This window comes from Neoarius graeffei, chromosome 5, assembly GCF_027579695.1.
Source record: "Neoarius graeffei isolate fNeoGra1 chromosome 5, fNeoGra1.pri, whole genome shotgun sequence".
NCBI lineage: Eukaryota > Metazoa > Chordata > Actinopteri > Siluriformes > Ariidae > Neoarius > Neoarius graeffei.
Genome location: NC_083573.1, coordinates 55,850,663 through 55,864,802, shown reverse-complemented (window position 1 = coordinate 55,864,802; position 14,140 = coordinate 55,850,663).

Sequence of the window (14,140 nt, the reverse complement as noted above, 5' to 3'; positions counted from 1 at the left end):
AGTGGGGTGGCACAGTAGTGCAACGGTTAGCACTGTCGCTTCACAGCAAGAAGGTTCTTGGTTTGAGGCAGGGCCAGACGGGGGCCTTTCTGTGTGGAGTTTACATGTTCTCCCCATCTCTACGTGGGTTTCCAGGTGCTCCAGTTTCCCCCACAGTCCAAAGACATGCAGTTTGGCTAAATGGCTACTCTAAATTGTCCACTGATCAACCTTGGAGAGGAATGGGCTCTGCCAAGTTTAAATGCCCTAGACTCACCAATGATGGACTGTTGAAATTATGGCCCTTGTTGGCTATGGGAAGAAGTTGAGCAGTTCTTGACATAATATGGATGACTACAGTTGTGGAATAGGGCTTTTACTGTATTTTTATTATCTACTGTTTGATCTCAAACACATTAAGAAGGCAAGAAATTGCACTAATTAACTTTTGACAAAGGGCAGCACGGTGGTGTAGTGGTTAGCGCTGTCGCCTCACAGCAAGAAGGTCCGGGTTCGAGCCCTGGGGCCGGCGAGGGCCTTTCTGTGCGGAGTTTGCATGTTCTCCCCGTGTCCGCGTGGGTTTCTTCCGGGTGCTCCGGTTTCCCCCACAGTCCAAAGACATGCAGGTTAGGTTAACTGGTGACTCTAAATTGACCGTAGGTGTGAATGTGAGTGTGAATGGTTGTCTGTGTCTGTGTGTCGGCCCTGTGATGACCTGGCGACTTGTCCGGGGTGTGCCCCGCCTTTCGCCCGTGGTCAGCTGGGATGGGCTCCAGCTTGCCTGCGACCCTGTAGAAGGATAAAGCGGCTAGAGATAATGAGATGAGAATGAACTTTTGACAAAGGGAGGCACGGTGGTGTAGTGGTTAGCGCTGTCGCCTCACAGCAAGAAGGTCCGGGTTCGAGCCCCGTGGCCGGCGAGGGCCTTTCTGTGCGGAGTTTGCATGTTCTCCCCGTGTCCGCGTGGGTTTCCTCCGGGTGCTCCGGTTTCCCCCACAGTCCAAAGACATGCAGGTTAGGTTAACTGGTGACTCTAAATTGACCGTAGGTGTGAATGTGAGTGTGAATGGTTGTCTGTGTCTATGTTTCAGCCCTGGTGACTTGTCCAGGGTGTACCCTGCCTTTCGCCCGTAGTCAGCTGGGAGAGGCTCCAGCTTGCCAGCGACCCTGTAGAAGGATAAAGCAGCTAGAGATAATGAGATGAGATGAGAACTTTTGACAAAGCACAGCTGTTAATTGAAAAGCATTCCAGGTGACTACCTCATGAAGCTGGTTAAGATAATGCCAATGTGTATATATATATATATATATATATATATATATATATTTATACATATATACACACACAGTTAGTGCTTGAAAGTTTGTGAACCCTTTAGAATTTTCTATATTTCTGCATAAATATGACCTAAAACATCATCAGATTTTCACACAAGTCCTAAAAGTAGATAAAGAGAACCCAGTTAAACAAATGAGACAAAAATATTATACTTGCTCATTTATTTATTGAGGAAAATTATCCAATATTACATATCTGTGAGTGGCAAAAGTATGTGAACCTTTGCTTTCAGTATCTGGTGTGACCCCCTTGTGCAGCAATAACTGCAACTAAACATTTCCGGTAACTGTTGATCAGTCCTGCACACCGGCTTGGAGGAATTTGAGCCCATTCCTCCGTACAGAACAGCTTCAACTCTGGGATGTTGGTGGGTTTCCTCACATGAACTGCTCGCTTCAGGTCCTTCCACAACATTTCCATTGGATTAAGGTCAGGACTTTGACTTGGCCATTCCAAAACATTAACTTTATTCTTCTTTAACCATTCTTTGGTAGAACGACTTGTGTGCTTAGGGTCGTTGTCTTGCTGCATGACCCACCTTCTCTTGAGATTCAGTTCATGGACAGATGTCCTGACATTTTCCTTTAGAATTCACTGGTATAATTCAGAATTCATTGTTCCATCAATGACAGCAAGCCGTCCTGGCCCAGATGCAGCAAAACAGGCCCAAACCATGATACTACCACCACCATGTTTCACAGATGGGATAAGGTTCTTATGCTGGAATGCAGTGTTTTCTCCAAACATAACGCTTCTCATTTAAACCAAAAAGTTCTATTTTGGGCTCATCCGTCCATAGAACATTTTTCCAATAGACTTCTGGCTGCCACATGATCTTTAGCAAACTGCAAACGAGCAGCAATGTTCTTTTTGGAGAGCAGTGGCTTTCTCCTTGCAACCCTGCCATGCACACCATTGTTGTTCAGTGTTCTCCTGATGGTGGACTCATGAACATTAGCCAATGTGAGAGAGGCCTTCAGTTGCTTAGAAGTTACCCGGGGGGTCGTTGTGGCTCAGGTGAATAAGGCGCCATACCATAAATCTGGGAACCCGCGTTTGATTCCGACCCAAGGTCATTTCCTGATCCCTCCCCGTCTCTCTCTCACACTCATTTCCTGTCTCTACACTGTCCTACCCAATAATAAAGGTGAAAAAAAGCCCCCCAAAAAATCTTTAAAAAAAAAGAAATTACCCTGGGGTCCTTTGTGACCTCGCCGACTATTACACACCTTGCTCTTGGAGTGATCTTTGTTGGTCGACCACTCCTGGGGAGGGTAACAATGGTCTTGAATTTCCTCCATTTGTACACAATCTGTCTGACTGTGGATTGGTGGAGTCCAAACTCTTTAGAGATGGTTTTGTAACCTTTTCCAGCCTGATGAGCATCAACAATGCTTTTTCTGAGGTCCTCAGAAATCTCCTTTGTTCGTGCCATGATACACTTCCACAAACATGTGTTGTGAAGATCAGACTTTGATAGATCCCTGTTCTTTAAATAAAACAGGGTGCCCACTCACACCTGATTGTCATCCCATTGATTGAAAACACCTGACTCTAATTTCACCTTCAAATTAACTGCTAATCCTAGAGGTTCACATACTTTTGCCACTCACAGATATGTAATATTGGATCATTTTCCTCAATAAATAAATGACCAAGTATAATATTTTTGTCTCATTTGTTTAACTGGGTTCTTTTTATCTACTTTTAGGACTTGTGTGAAAATCTGATGATGTTTTAGGTCATAATTATGCAGAAATATAGAAAATTCTAAAAGGTTCACAAACTTTCAAGCACCACTATATATATGAAATTATACTCAAAGTTTATCTTTGAGTTGTGAATGTATATTTTATGAGTGAGCAAAGTGAACGAGTGAAATATTTTTCAACACGCTAAGATAAACTTCATATCTTTGTGCCACTGTATAATATTTTTTTGATTATATCAACTTTTGAAACAAATTCTGCAAGTTAATTAAAAGAATTTTAATTTTGAACCGGTTCACCATTTTGACAGCATGTGTCTAGTCAGTCGGAAAATACTGGGAGTGACATCATTGGAGTGAAATTTTGGGAATTATTCTATCCTCATTCACTGGATGTGAGCAATCGTGGGCTCTGATTGACTACTCTACTACTAGGCTATCAGCTCATATACCGTGAATAGAGAAAAAACAAAATGGCAGAGCGTGTTGCTGAACCAACCGAGGACGAAATAAAAACTCTACTCGAAAACAAAACCCAAAAAATACAAAAAAGCAACAAAATATGGAATAAAAGTATTTGATGGTAAGAACATATCCTTTTTTATTTTTCAAGAATTATTATTATAACATTTTTCACAAATTGCTACTGTCATTTCACCGGTTTGTTTACATTCCAAGCGGAAATGATTTTGTCAGATGTTTTGTATAAAATTTTTTTTACTGAATTTGCAAAAAATAAAAATGCTCTGTTTCTCAAAATCCAATGAATGTGGATAGAATAAAACAGTTATTCCACTCAGTCTTGTCGTACATGGCATCAGCTCATGTACGACTTGATTTTATGGAATAACTGTTAAATATATCATTCAGATCCGCAATGTAATTCATATGAAAAATGTGTTTTTCAGCATGAGAAGATAAACTTCATATCTTCGAGTCGTGTGATTTTCTTTTTATTATATAGACACATTCACAAACAAAAAGTACCCAAATTTATCAAAACAATTCGTCGATTTCCTCATGAGTGAAGATATTCAAGCCTGTGATACAGTCAGTGATGCTTAAATAACCAGCAATCTTTTCACTTGCCAAACTAAATAACAGATCCATCACTGTTTTTACACTTGTCCACAGAGAAAAATGTTTCCTCAAAACAATCATTGTTTAAATGTTAAAAAATTTTTATGTAACTCTTTATACACACACACACACACACACGCACGCACGCACACACACACACACACACACACACACACACACACACACACACAGTCTTTTGAGCCTCTTGAGTCTTGAGCAGAAGTGCACCAGTCATCTTTGACTAAACAGTAGGATTTAAGTAATTCTAAACCTGTTTCCATTTTATAGTGGAGCATTCCACTGATGGGGGATAGTTATTAATTTACCAGACTTTTCTTTTAAGTCAACTGCATGCACCAGTAAAGTTCAATCCAAGACAATGACTCACAGTACTGCAGTATATTTGAAGTCTTAGTTTTCATTTCCTAAATGTTTTTATTAGGTTTAGCAGATTTAAAAAAATTACATAAATTGTATATTCTTTTCACATGTGATCCCAGTCACGCCTGTTAATCCACTGCTTGTTCCACTGCCATTAATGCTATGAACTTTGAATTATATATTTGGTATATAGTCTTTCAACCTCCATTCTGTTACAAACACATGTGCAGCATTTGTGTATGTGATGTTTTGGGTGACTTACCTCACAATCATGGAATTTAACTATTGCTAAGATATTGAGACTGAGATAAATAACTTCACACGGATATAAATAACTTGGAATAAGGTTCCAAGTTCAAAAGTACAAATGTACAGGGTGTTTAAAAAAAAATTGATGTCATTTCACAATCTAATAACTTTGCCAATTCTCGTTCAATTGACCTCAAATTTTTACAGCATGTGTGGGACCAGGTCAAAATTTTATGTTTCATGTTTTTTTTTAAATGTTTTGTATCCTTTTAGGTATAGAAATGCCATTCACTGGAATTTTGTGCCATTTTTGTGTGCTAGAGTACGCTCGAACATAGTCGAACAAGTCAAAAATTTGTGAAATTGTTCATGGAATCCACATACCTTTAAATTTCTCATTCAAATTTTGAGGAATATATCTTATATTGCTCAACATTAAGCCTGTTCAGTTTCATTTGCTTAGACTATGTAGTTTCTGGGATGTTTACATTTGAGATGTAAATATCCCAGAATTTACATTCTGGGATATTTCCCAGAATGTTTTTCTGTTGTTTCTTTTGTCTTATTGGAAAACACAAGAAATTAAATCACAAGAAATGAAAACAAAAAGCCACTAAAACCACTGCTATTCAGCTGTGACATCTCACAAGCTTCAGTGGTTGTGTGAGGGGACTGTCTGTTTCCTTAGGATGCTTCTGGATTCGGGTGTGATGGGAACAGAGGGATGGAAAGGGTCATAGGTGTGAAAAGATAATGATGATACAAGACCCATGTGACCAATTGAAGTTACAAAAGATTCCCACAGTATCTCAGTTTCCCAGAGAGAGGCTGAAACTAATCAGATCCAATTTAGTCCAGACTGGAATGATTGTTTGGTTGAGTTGGAAAGATCGTTATCATACTAAGTGCTAACAGAGGGATATGATAGTATCTTTTGTGGACTAAAGTAAAGTAGATTTTTAAAAATGAGAGGATGGTATGTTCCATGATTGGATTTGGATCGGCTGTTCTTTGTTTGCAGAACATGAGAGTAATTGTCATGGGATCTGCAGAAGAGCTCTTCCTTGGAAGCATTATGCAGACTTGTAGGCCTCTAGACTCTTTTCTTACAGACAGAAAGACAGCAGATTGGCACAACACATGAGCGTGGGCTACCTCATAACATTTCTGGCCTAAATTCACTGATACTGCAGTATCATCATGCATGAGAAGAATCAATCAATCAATCTGATTTGTGGCTACTGGAGGAATACAAAGTAGACTGTTTCACAGTGAAGCTATTCTTTTTGACTACGTACACACATTTAGGAGTAATTTATAATAAGAGGTAAAGTTAATAGATGACTTCTGATACAAGAACATTAGTATTATTCTCCTGTGGCCTGAGGATTCTGGGTTCTTCTTGGGTTTATAAATAGAAACAGTGTGTGGTGGCAGTGTTTGTGCTCTGACTTCTGCCGGCTTTGCTAGCATTTTAATGTACATTGTCTGTCCTCTGGTGGACCAAAACGAAACAGCAACAAACTAGAGTCCTGATCTAACATGGTACCAAAGAGAAAATTAAGCAGTGACTGCTTTCTTTTCCTAGTTATATTTTATTCAGGGCGGCACGGTGGTGTAGTGGTTAGCACTGTCGCCTCACAGCAAGAAGGTCCTGGGTTTGAGCCCCGGGGCCGGCGAGGGCCTTTCTGTGTGGAGTTTGCATGTTCTCCCCGTGTCCGCGTGGGTTTCCTCCGGGTGCTCCGGTTTCCCCCACAGTCCAAAGACATGCAGGTTAGGTTAACTGGTGACTCTAAATTGATCGTAGGTGTGAATGTGAGTGTGAATGGTTGTTTGTGTCTATGTGTCAGCCCTGTGATGACCTGGCGACTTGTCCAGGGTGTACCCCGCCTTTCGCCCTTAGTCAGCTGGGATAGGCTCCAGCTTGCCTGCAACCCTGTAGAAGGATAAAGCGGCTAGAGATAATGAGATGAGATGTTTTATTCAAGGGATGAACGACTAAACCTGTGTTGGATTTAAAAGCGTCAATAAAAATAAATAGTTAAAAGAAATCCTTAAACAGAAAATAAAATTATTCATCTCAAAATTTGTTTCTGGGCGGCACGGTGGTGTAGTGGTTAGCGCTGTCGCCTCACAGCAAGAAGGTCTGGGTTCGAGCCCCGTGGCCAGCGAGGACCTTTCTGTGCGGAGTTTGCATGTTCTCCCCGTGTCCGCGTGGGTTTTCTCCGGGTGCTCCGGTTTCCCCCACAGTCCAAAGACATGCAGGTTAGGTTAACTGGTGACTCTAAATTGACCGTAGGTGTGAATGTGAGTGTGAATGGTTGTCTGTATCTATGTGTCAGCTCTGTGATGACCTGGCGACTTGTCCAGGGTGTACCCCGCCTTTCGCCCGTAGTCAGCTGGGATAGGCTCCAGCTTGCTTGCAACCCTGTAGAACAGGATAAAGCGGCTAGAGATAATGAGATGAGATGAGAAATTTGTTTCTATATCAGTCCTCTTGGGTCTGTACTATTAAAGTGCTGAGAGCCAAATTGTCTACTGTCATCTGTCCACAGTCCACTAAAGCTTAACAATAATTGAACTTACTGAACTATGGTCTGTCTGAGTCTAGTTGAACTCATGTGCAGCGCTCTAGATACTCAACATGAAGTCCAACTTTTATGGGTAATAATGTAACAAAACAAAACTGCGAACTGAGTTTTACCACATATAAAGCAAATAAAATGTTATGTAGCAATTCATTTTTCACCATGCAACAAATCATAAAGGACCAGAAGTTTATGACCAGCCACACCTACTTAGATCAAAAGGTGCAGGCTATCTGCTGGTACCTCGTATAGTGAAGGCTACATCAGGGGGCAGAGCCTTTTCTTACAAAGCCCCACTGTTATGGACTGGCCTTCCAAGTAATGTTTGGGAATCAGACACAGTCTCAGCGTTTAAGTCTAGGCTGAAAACATATCTGTTTAGTCAAGCCTTGTGTTAATGGTGTTTATTAGGTAAAGGAGTAGATCTGGAGGGTCCTCAGACATAGTGTTTTGGTAAACTGGGATGTATGGATGCTGTCAGTCCCCCACTCGCTTGCTCACTCGAGTTTGTTGACGGTGTAGTGGCTGCTGCTTTATGTCCTGGGGCTCCCTCATGCCTGTGTTACCTTCTGGCTCTCCCCTTTTAGTTATGCTGTCATAGTTAGTTTTGCTGGAGTCCCTGCTTGTACTCAGCGCAAAATATATACTGTTTCTACTTATTCAGGTGACATTGGGCATACCTAACAATCTGTCTCAATCCTGAGATCGAGATGCTGACCTCTTCTGCTCCTCAGACCTGCCTGATCCATCCTGGTGCCCTGTGTCTGGTCGGAGTCTCATCACATCGCTCCTGTGGAGGACGGCCCCATGTGGACAGTTGAAAGTCACACTTGGAAGACGCTCTGGACTCTTACAGTAATGCTTTTATGGCTGGGGACTACAGTTGACTTGCTAACTTTAGGACTGCAGTTGTCATGAACAGTTTTGCACTCAAGTTTCCACCAATGAAGAGTTATAACATCAACAAAACTGACTTCATGTTAAAACTGTTAATGTTATAATCATGCTGTCTGATGTTGCCCAAATGAGGCTGGGTTCCCTTTTGAGTCTGGTTCCTCTCGAGGTTTCTTCCTCATGTAGTCTGAGGGAGTTTTTCCTTGCCACCGTCGCCACAGGCTTGCTCATTGAGGATAGATTAGGGATAAAATTAGCTCATGTTTAAAGTCATTCAAATTCTGTAAAGCTGCTTTATGACAATGTTTATTGTTAAGAGCACTATAGAAATAAACTTGACTTGACAAATCAGATATTCTGCAAATGCAGCCTTGTCATAATTAGACACTGCAACTAGTAGTCCGGGAGCCATGGGGTCGGACCCGGAATTTTTGGTTAAAGTTTTTTTTTTTGCTTTATCTTATAGATTTGAGGTAGCTCTTCAAGATTTAAGAGGGTGCCCGGTGATATCCCTTGGGCAATTTAATATATTAACCCTTTAATGCCCTATATGCCCAAATAATGGAAGAAAATACAAAAAAAATAATATCAGTGTAAATACTGATATTAAATGCACCAAGTTGGCTGTATCTGATAGGTATTCACATTTTTCTCTATATTTGTCCTTCAAATACATCAAATGTGGATTAATTAACCCTTTCATAACTTTTCCAAATTAGCGATTTTTATACAAGTATTACATAAACTCTACAGTTAATACAAAATAATGATCAATATCTATGTAAGAACTATACAGCATGCAAAAGAACTATATACAGCATGCACACACACACACACACACACACACACACACACTAATGACCAATAACTATGTAAACGAACTATATACAGCATGTATACACTCACACCAGTGATCCACTATGTAAAAGAACTACAGCATGCAATAGAACTATATACAGCATGCATACACTCACACCAGTGATCCACTATGTAAAAGAACTACTGTATATACAGCATGAAATAGAAATATATACAGCATGCATATACATTCACACCAGTGATCCACTATGTAAAAGAACTATATACAGCATGCAATAGAACTATATACAGCATGCATATACACTCACACCAGTGATCCACTATGTAAAACTACAGTATGCAATATATCAAGCATGCAAAATGGCATATACAGCATGCGCACACACACACAAGAATAGCAAAAGATACTGATTTTCAATTAACCAAATTGGCTGTACAGTATTCACGCTTTACTGTCATTCAAATTAGTCAAACGTGTAATTGACCCTTTCATAAATTTGCAAAATTAACAATTTTGATACAAGAACTACAGTACATAAAGCATGTACGTGCATGCATGCATGCACACGCACACACATACACATGCACACACACTAATGAGCAATAATTATGTAAAATAATTACATACAGTATGCAAACACACACACAAAACACAAAAACTATTTAAGGAAAGAACTAAGAGTTCAGTTGAAAAAAAAAACCCTCTAAACCCTTTGCCATTGCTTAGTGTCTGTAAAAATATGCTTATGTACTGGATGCCAGCTAGTACAGAGGAGATCGTTAAGTAAACCTTACTCCCCAACGTTTTAAAAGTCGTGCTAGTCAGTGGAAGAGCAGTGTGGTTTGGAGTGGGGGTGAATTGGGGACAATGTCCTGAATTTTACTAGGGAACCAGGAACATTACTATTTCAACAGTCAATATCGTAAAAATAAGCAATCTATTAGCTTAATGTATTAGCTTAAGGAAATCTTACTGCCCAACGTTTTAAAAGTCGTGCTAGTCAGTGGACTGGCTAGTGCACATGACTCTCAGTCCACAAGCAGTGTGGTTTGGAGTGGGGGTGAGGGTAAGGTTAACAGACTTTTGAGATGATAATCGGGGACAATGCCCTGAATTTTACTAGGGAACCAGGGACATTACTATTTCAACAGTCAATATCGTTAAAATAAGCAATCTATTAGCTTAATGTATTAGCTTAAAAAAAATCAATGACTAGCATTTACTAGGTGAGAGTTGGGTGTGCTAGCCAGTGTTGTGAAACTATGGGTCTAGTTCACTGGTGAGCAGTGAGTACATGTCACTGCTCTTTCATGATTACAGTCAAATAGTTTCTCTGCTTAGCTTATGCGTGCTGTGATCTTTTGGGGGCAGTGTGATTGACAGAATTAGCAAGATAGCTACACAAGTTGGCTTGAATTAGCTAATTGTGTCCCTCATATGCCCCTGCAGAAGTAAACACAAGGATGACAATGGAGTGTATGCCTAATAATTTAAGGCTCGCATTAACAACCAAAGTAATAGAGTAATAAAGGGCTTTTTGGTATAAGCCCCGCCCCCAATTGCATGGCCACACCCCCAACCATGGCTGGAACCCCACCCCCAGGCCTTAAACTCATCCTATTATGTTAACAAACACAAAAATAAGTATGATATATAGACTTTGGTGAACATAAAGTGAAGAATGTCAAAATGTCAGAATTTAGGCTATGACTGCAGCACATCCAACAATAAAGGGCCAATATCTGGAATTGCCCAAGGGATATCACCGGGCACCCTCTCTTATCTTAATGAGTAGACCTTGGACAACAACAAACAGCAAAAAAAAAAACTTTAACCGACGAAGCCAGGTTCAGCCAAATTTGGGCCTTTGGGTCCTTCCTTCCTTCCTTCCCTCCTCATCTGATGATTTCCCTACCCAAACAGACCTAACCCATGCCCTAAGGGCTTAATTATTAGCATATGTATAGGCAGTAGGGAAAACATTAAACTGTGCAGGTTAGGGAGCCCTTGCCAGCTTAAATACATTAGGAATGAGGCCTGTCATATTGAATAATGCATTGCATGTGTAGTAATGACTGCAGGGTGTGTTTAAAAGGCTGGCAAAAAAACAACAACACCTCGATTCATGAAAACATGGTCGTTGTTGTACTAAGATGTTTTAGGCCAGATCCATTTTGATCAAATAGGAACTGAATCTCCATTTGGGTGCCGGTGTCAACTCTGTACCTCAAGCTTCCACTTCCCAGAATTCACAGCGGTTTTCAAATATGGTTGCCATGGACTACAACAACCATCCTGTAACTCACTGCTCATGGAGTTCTAATCACACATACCTGAACTCAATCACTTCTCAGTCCCACAGCATTTAATGACTTTAGGACTGACAGTTCATTGTGAAATATACACTCCGCTCCTTTTGTCTGACTTTACCAAGTCTTCTATTATTGTTCTGTTCATTCTGGTTTGACTTTGTTTTGTATTTTGAACTTTGTCTTTTGACATTGCCTCTGACATCCTGTTTGTGCCTCGCCTGACCGTTGCCTGTTTTTGGATTCTACTTTCTGCCTCATGATTTGGATTTGTCTGCCAGGTTGCCTGAATAAATTCTCTTTCAGCTTTTACATCCATCTGTTGCCTGCATACCTAACAGGTGGACCCAGGACAATTATTTTAACCCTTCTAATTTTAGAAAATAACACAACAGAAAGTCAATGAGCAAATCTCAAACATTTGCTGAGCAATTTATTCACATAATAAAGAAGCCAGAAAACAACATACCAGCTGGCAAAGATGTCTACCAGCTAGAGCAGCTCAGCTGGAGATAGCTGGTCAGGACAACCTGAATATATAAACTGGAACAGCCCTTAAAGGAAAACTCCGGCGTGAAATGCTTTCTAGGTCTATTTTTGCATTATTGGGAGTGCATATGTTGAGTTGCGGGCGGCACGGTGGTGTAGTGGTTAGCGCTGTCGCCTCACAGCAAGAAGGTCCTGGGTTCGAGCCCCGGGGCCGGCGAGGGCCTTTCTGTGCGGAGTTTGCATGTTCTCCCCGTGTCCGCGTGGGTTTCCTCCGGGTGCTCCGGTTTCCCCCACAGTCCAAAGACATGCAGGTTAGGTTGATTGGTGACTCTAAATTGACCGTAGGTGTGAATGTGAGTGTGAATGGTTGTCTGTGTCTATGTGTCAGCCCTGTGATGACCTGGCGACTTGTCCAGGGTGTACCCCGCCTTTCGCCCATAGTCAGCTGGGATAGGCTCCAGCTTGCCTGTAGAAGGATAAAACGGCTACAGATAATGAGATGAGATGAGATGTTGAGTTGCTACCACAATCACGTCAATCGGATGTGTTTTGAGAAAATTAGTTTTTTGCGATTTCAACCGGAAAGCGCTAACACGGCAGTGTGCGGGGCATGAATTTGGTCTTCTCCAGACACCATCTTCATGGGACAGTCTGTAAAAGGCGAGTGCAGAGCCCATCCCGCTGGAAATGCACAATTGTGGTATGTTGTGCATTTCCAGCGGGATGGGCTCGGCACTCGACTTTTACAGACTGTCCCATGAAGATGGCGTCTGGAGAAGACCAAATTCATGCCCCGCACACTGCCGTGTTAGCGCTTTCCGGTTGAAATCGCAAAAAAATAATTTTCTCAAAACACATCCGATTGACGTGATTGTGGTAGCAACTCAACGTATGTACTCCCAATAATGCGAAAATAGACCAAGAAAGCATTTCACTCCAGAGTATTCCTTTAAGCCTCATCTGATCAACTCAATTCTAAGTCACTTTGGATAAAAGTGTCTGCTAAAATAATACATATAAAAACAATCATCACACTGTATTGCACTCTGTGGTGTAGCGGTTAGCATTGTCGCTTCACAGCAAGAAGGTTCTGAGTTCGAACCTCACAGCTAACAGGGCCCTTTCTGTGTGGAGTTTGCATGTTCTCCCCGTGTCTGCGTGGGTTTCCTCCGTGTGCTCCGGTTTCCCCCACAGTCCAAAGACATGCAGATTAGGTAAAATACCCAGCAACTGGAGTTGTACAAAACAGTGCATACTTAACACTGGTCCCAAGCCCAGATAGCTTGGGGAGGGTTGTGTCAGGAACGGCATCCGGTGTAAAACCTATGCCAAATCAAATATGCCGAACAGATCCACTGTGGAGCGGCACGGTGGTGTAGTGGTTAGCACAATGTAACAATTATGATCACCACTCCTTTGACGTAAGTAAACACTTGCAGTTCTTGAATTTTCAAAACAGCTCTCTTCTGCCATCTAGTGGCCTAGAAAAGTACCATCTAATGCTTTCACACCTCCAGCTTGTCCTACTGGTAACATCTCATCTCATTATGGCCTAGGTCACAACCGGCCATACGTGCTCCTATGGCCGGTCTACGTGCAAAAAACGCAAGAAACGCACGGAGGGCGCACGTGAAACGCACGGAGGGTGCGCATGAGACGTGCTGATTTTTGAGCTGTAGACTGGCCGCAGACCAGCCGCAGAGGTTCTTTGTCATGTCAAACAAACTCTACGGGCGCTTACGTTTTTTTCAGGTTGCAAGACAAACTTACGGCCAACGTGCGTCTTTCTCCACGAACAAAAAAACCGCAGTGATTGGGGAAACGCCAAAAATCGCACGGCCAAAAAATCATACGTCCGGTTGTGACCTAGGCTTATCTCCAGCCGCTTTATCCTGTTCTACAGGGTCGCAGGCAAGCTGGAGCCTATCCCAGCTGACTACGGGTGAAATATGTTTTGAAGAAGGTTACACTGCGGCACGGTGGTGTAGTGGTTAGCACCATCACCTCACAGCAAGAAGGTCCTGGGTTCGAGCCCAGCGGCCGGCGAGGGCCTTTCTGTGTGGAGTTTGCATGTTCTCCCCGTGTCCGCTTGGGTTTCCTCCGGGTGCTCCGGTTTCCCCCACAGTCCAAAGACATGCAGGTTAGGTTAACTGGTGGCTCTAAATTGACAGTCAGTGTGAGTGTGAATGGTTGTGTGTTAGTCCTGTGATGACCTGGCGACTTGTCCAGGGTGTACCCCGCCTCTCGCCCATAATCAGTTGGGATAGACTCCAGCTTACCTGCGACCCTGTAGGACAGGATAAG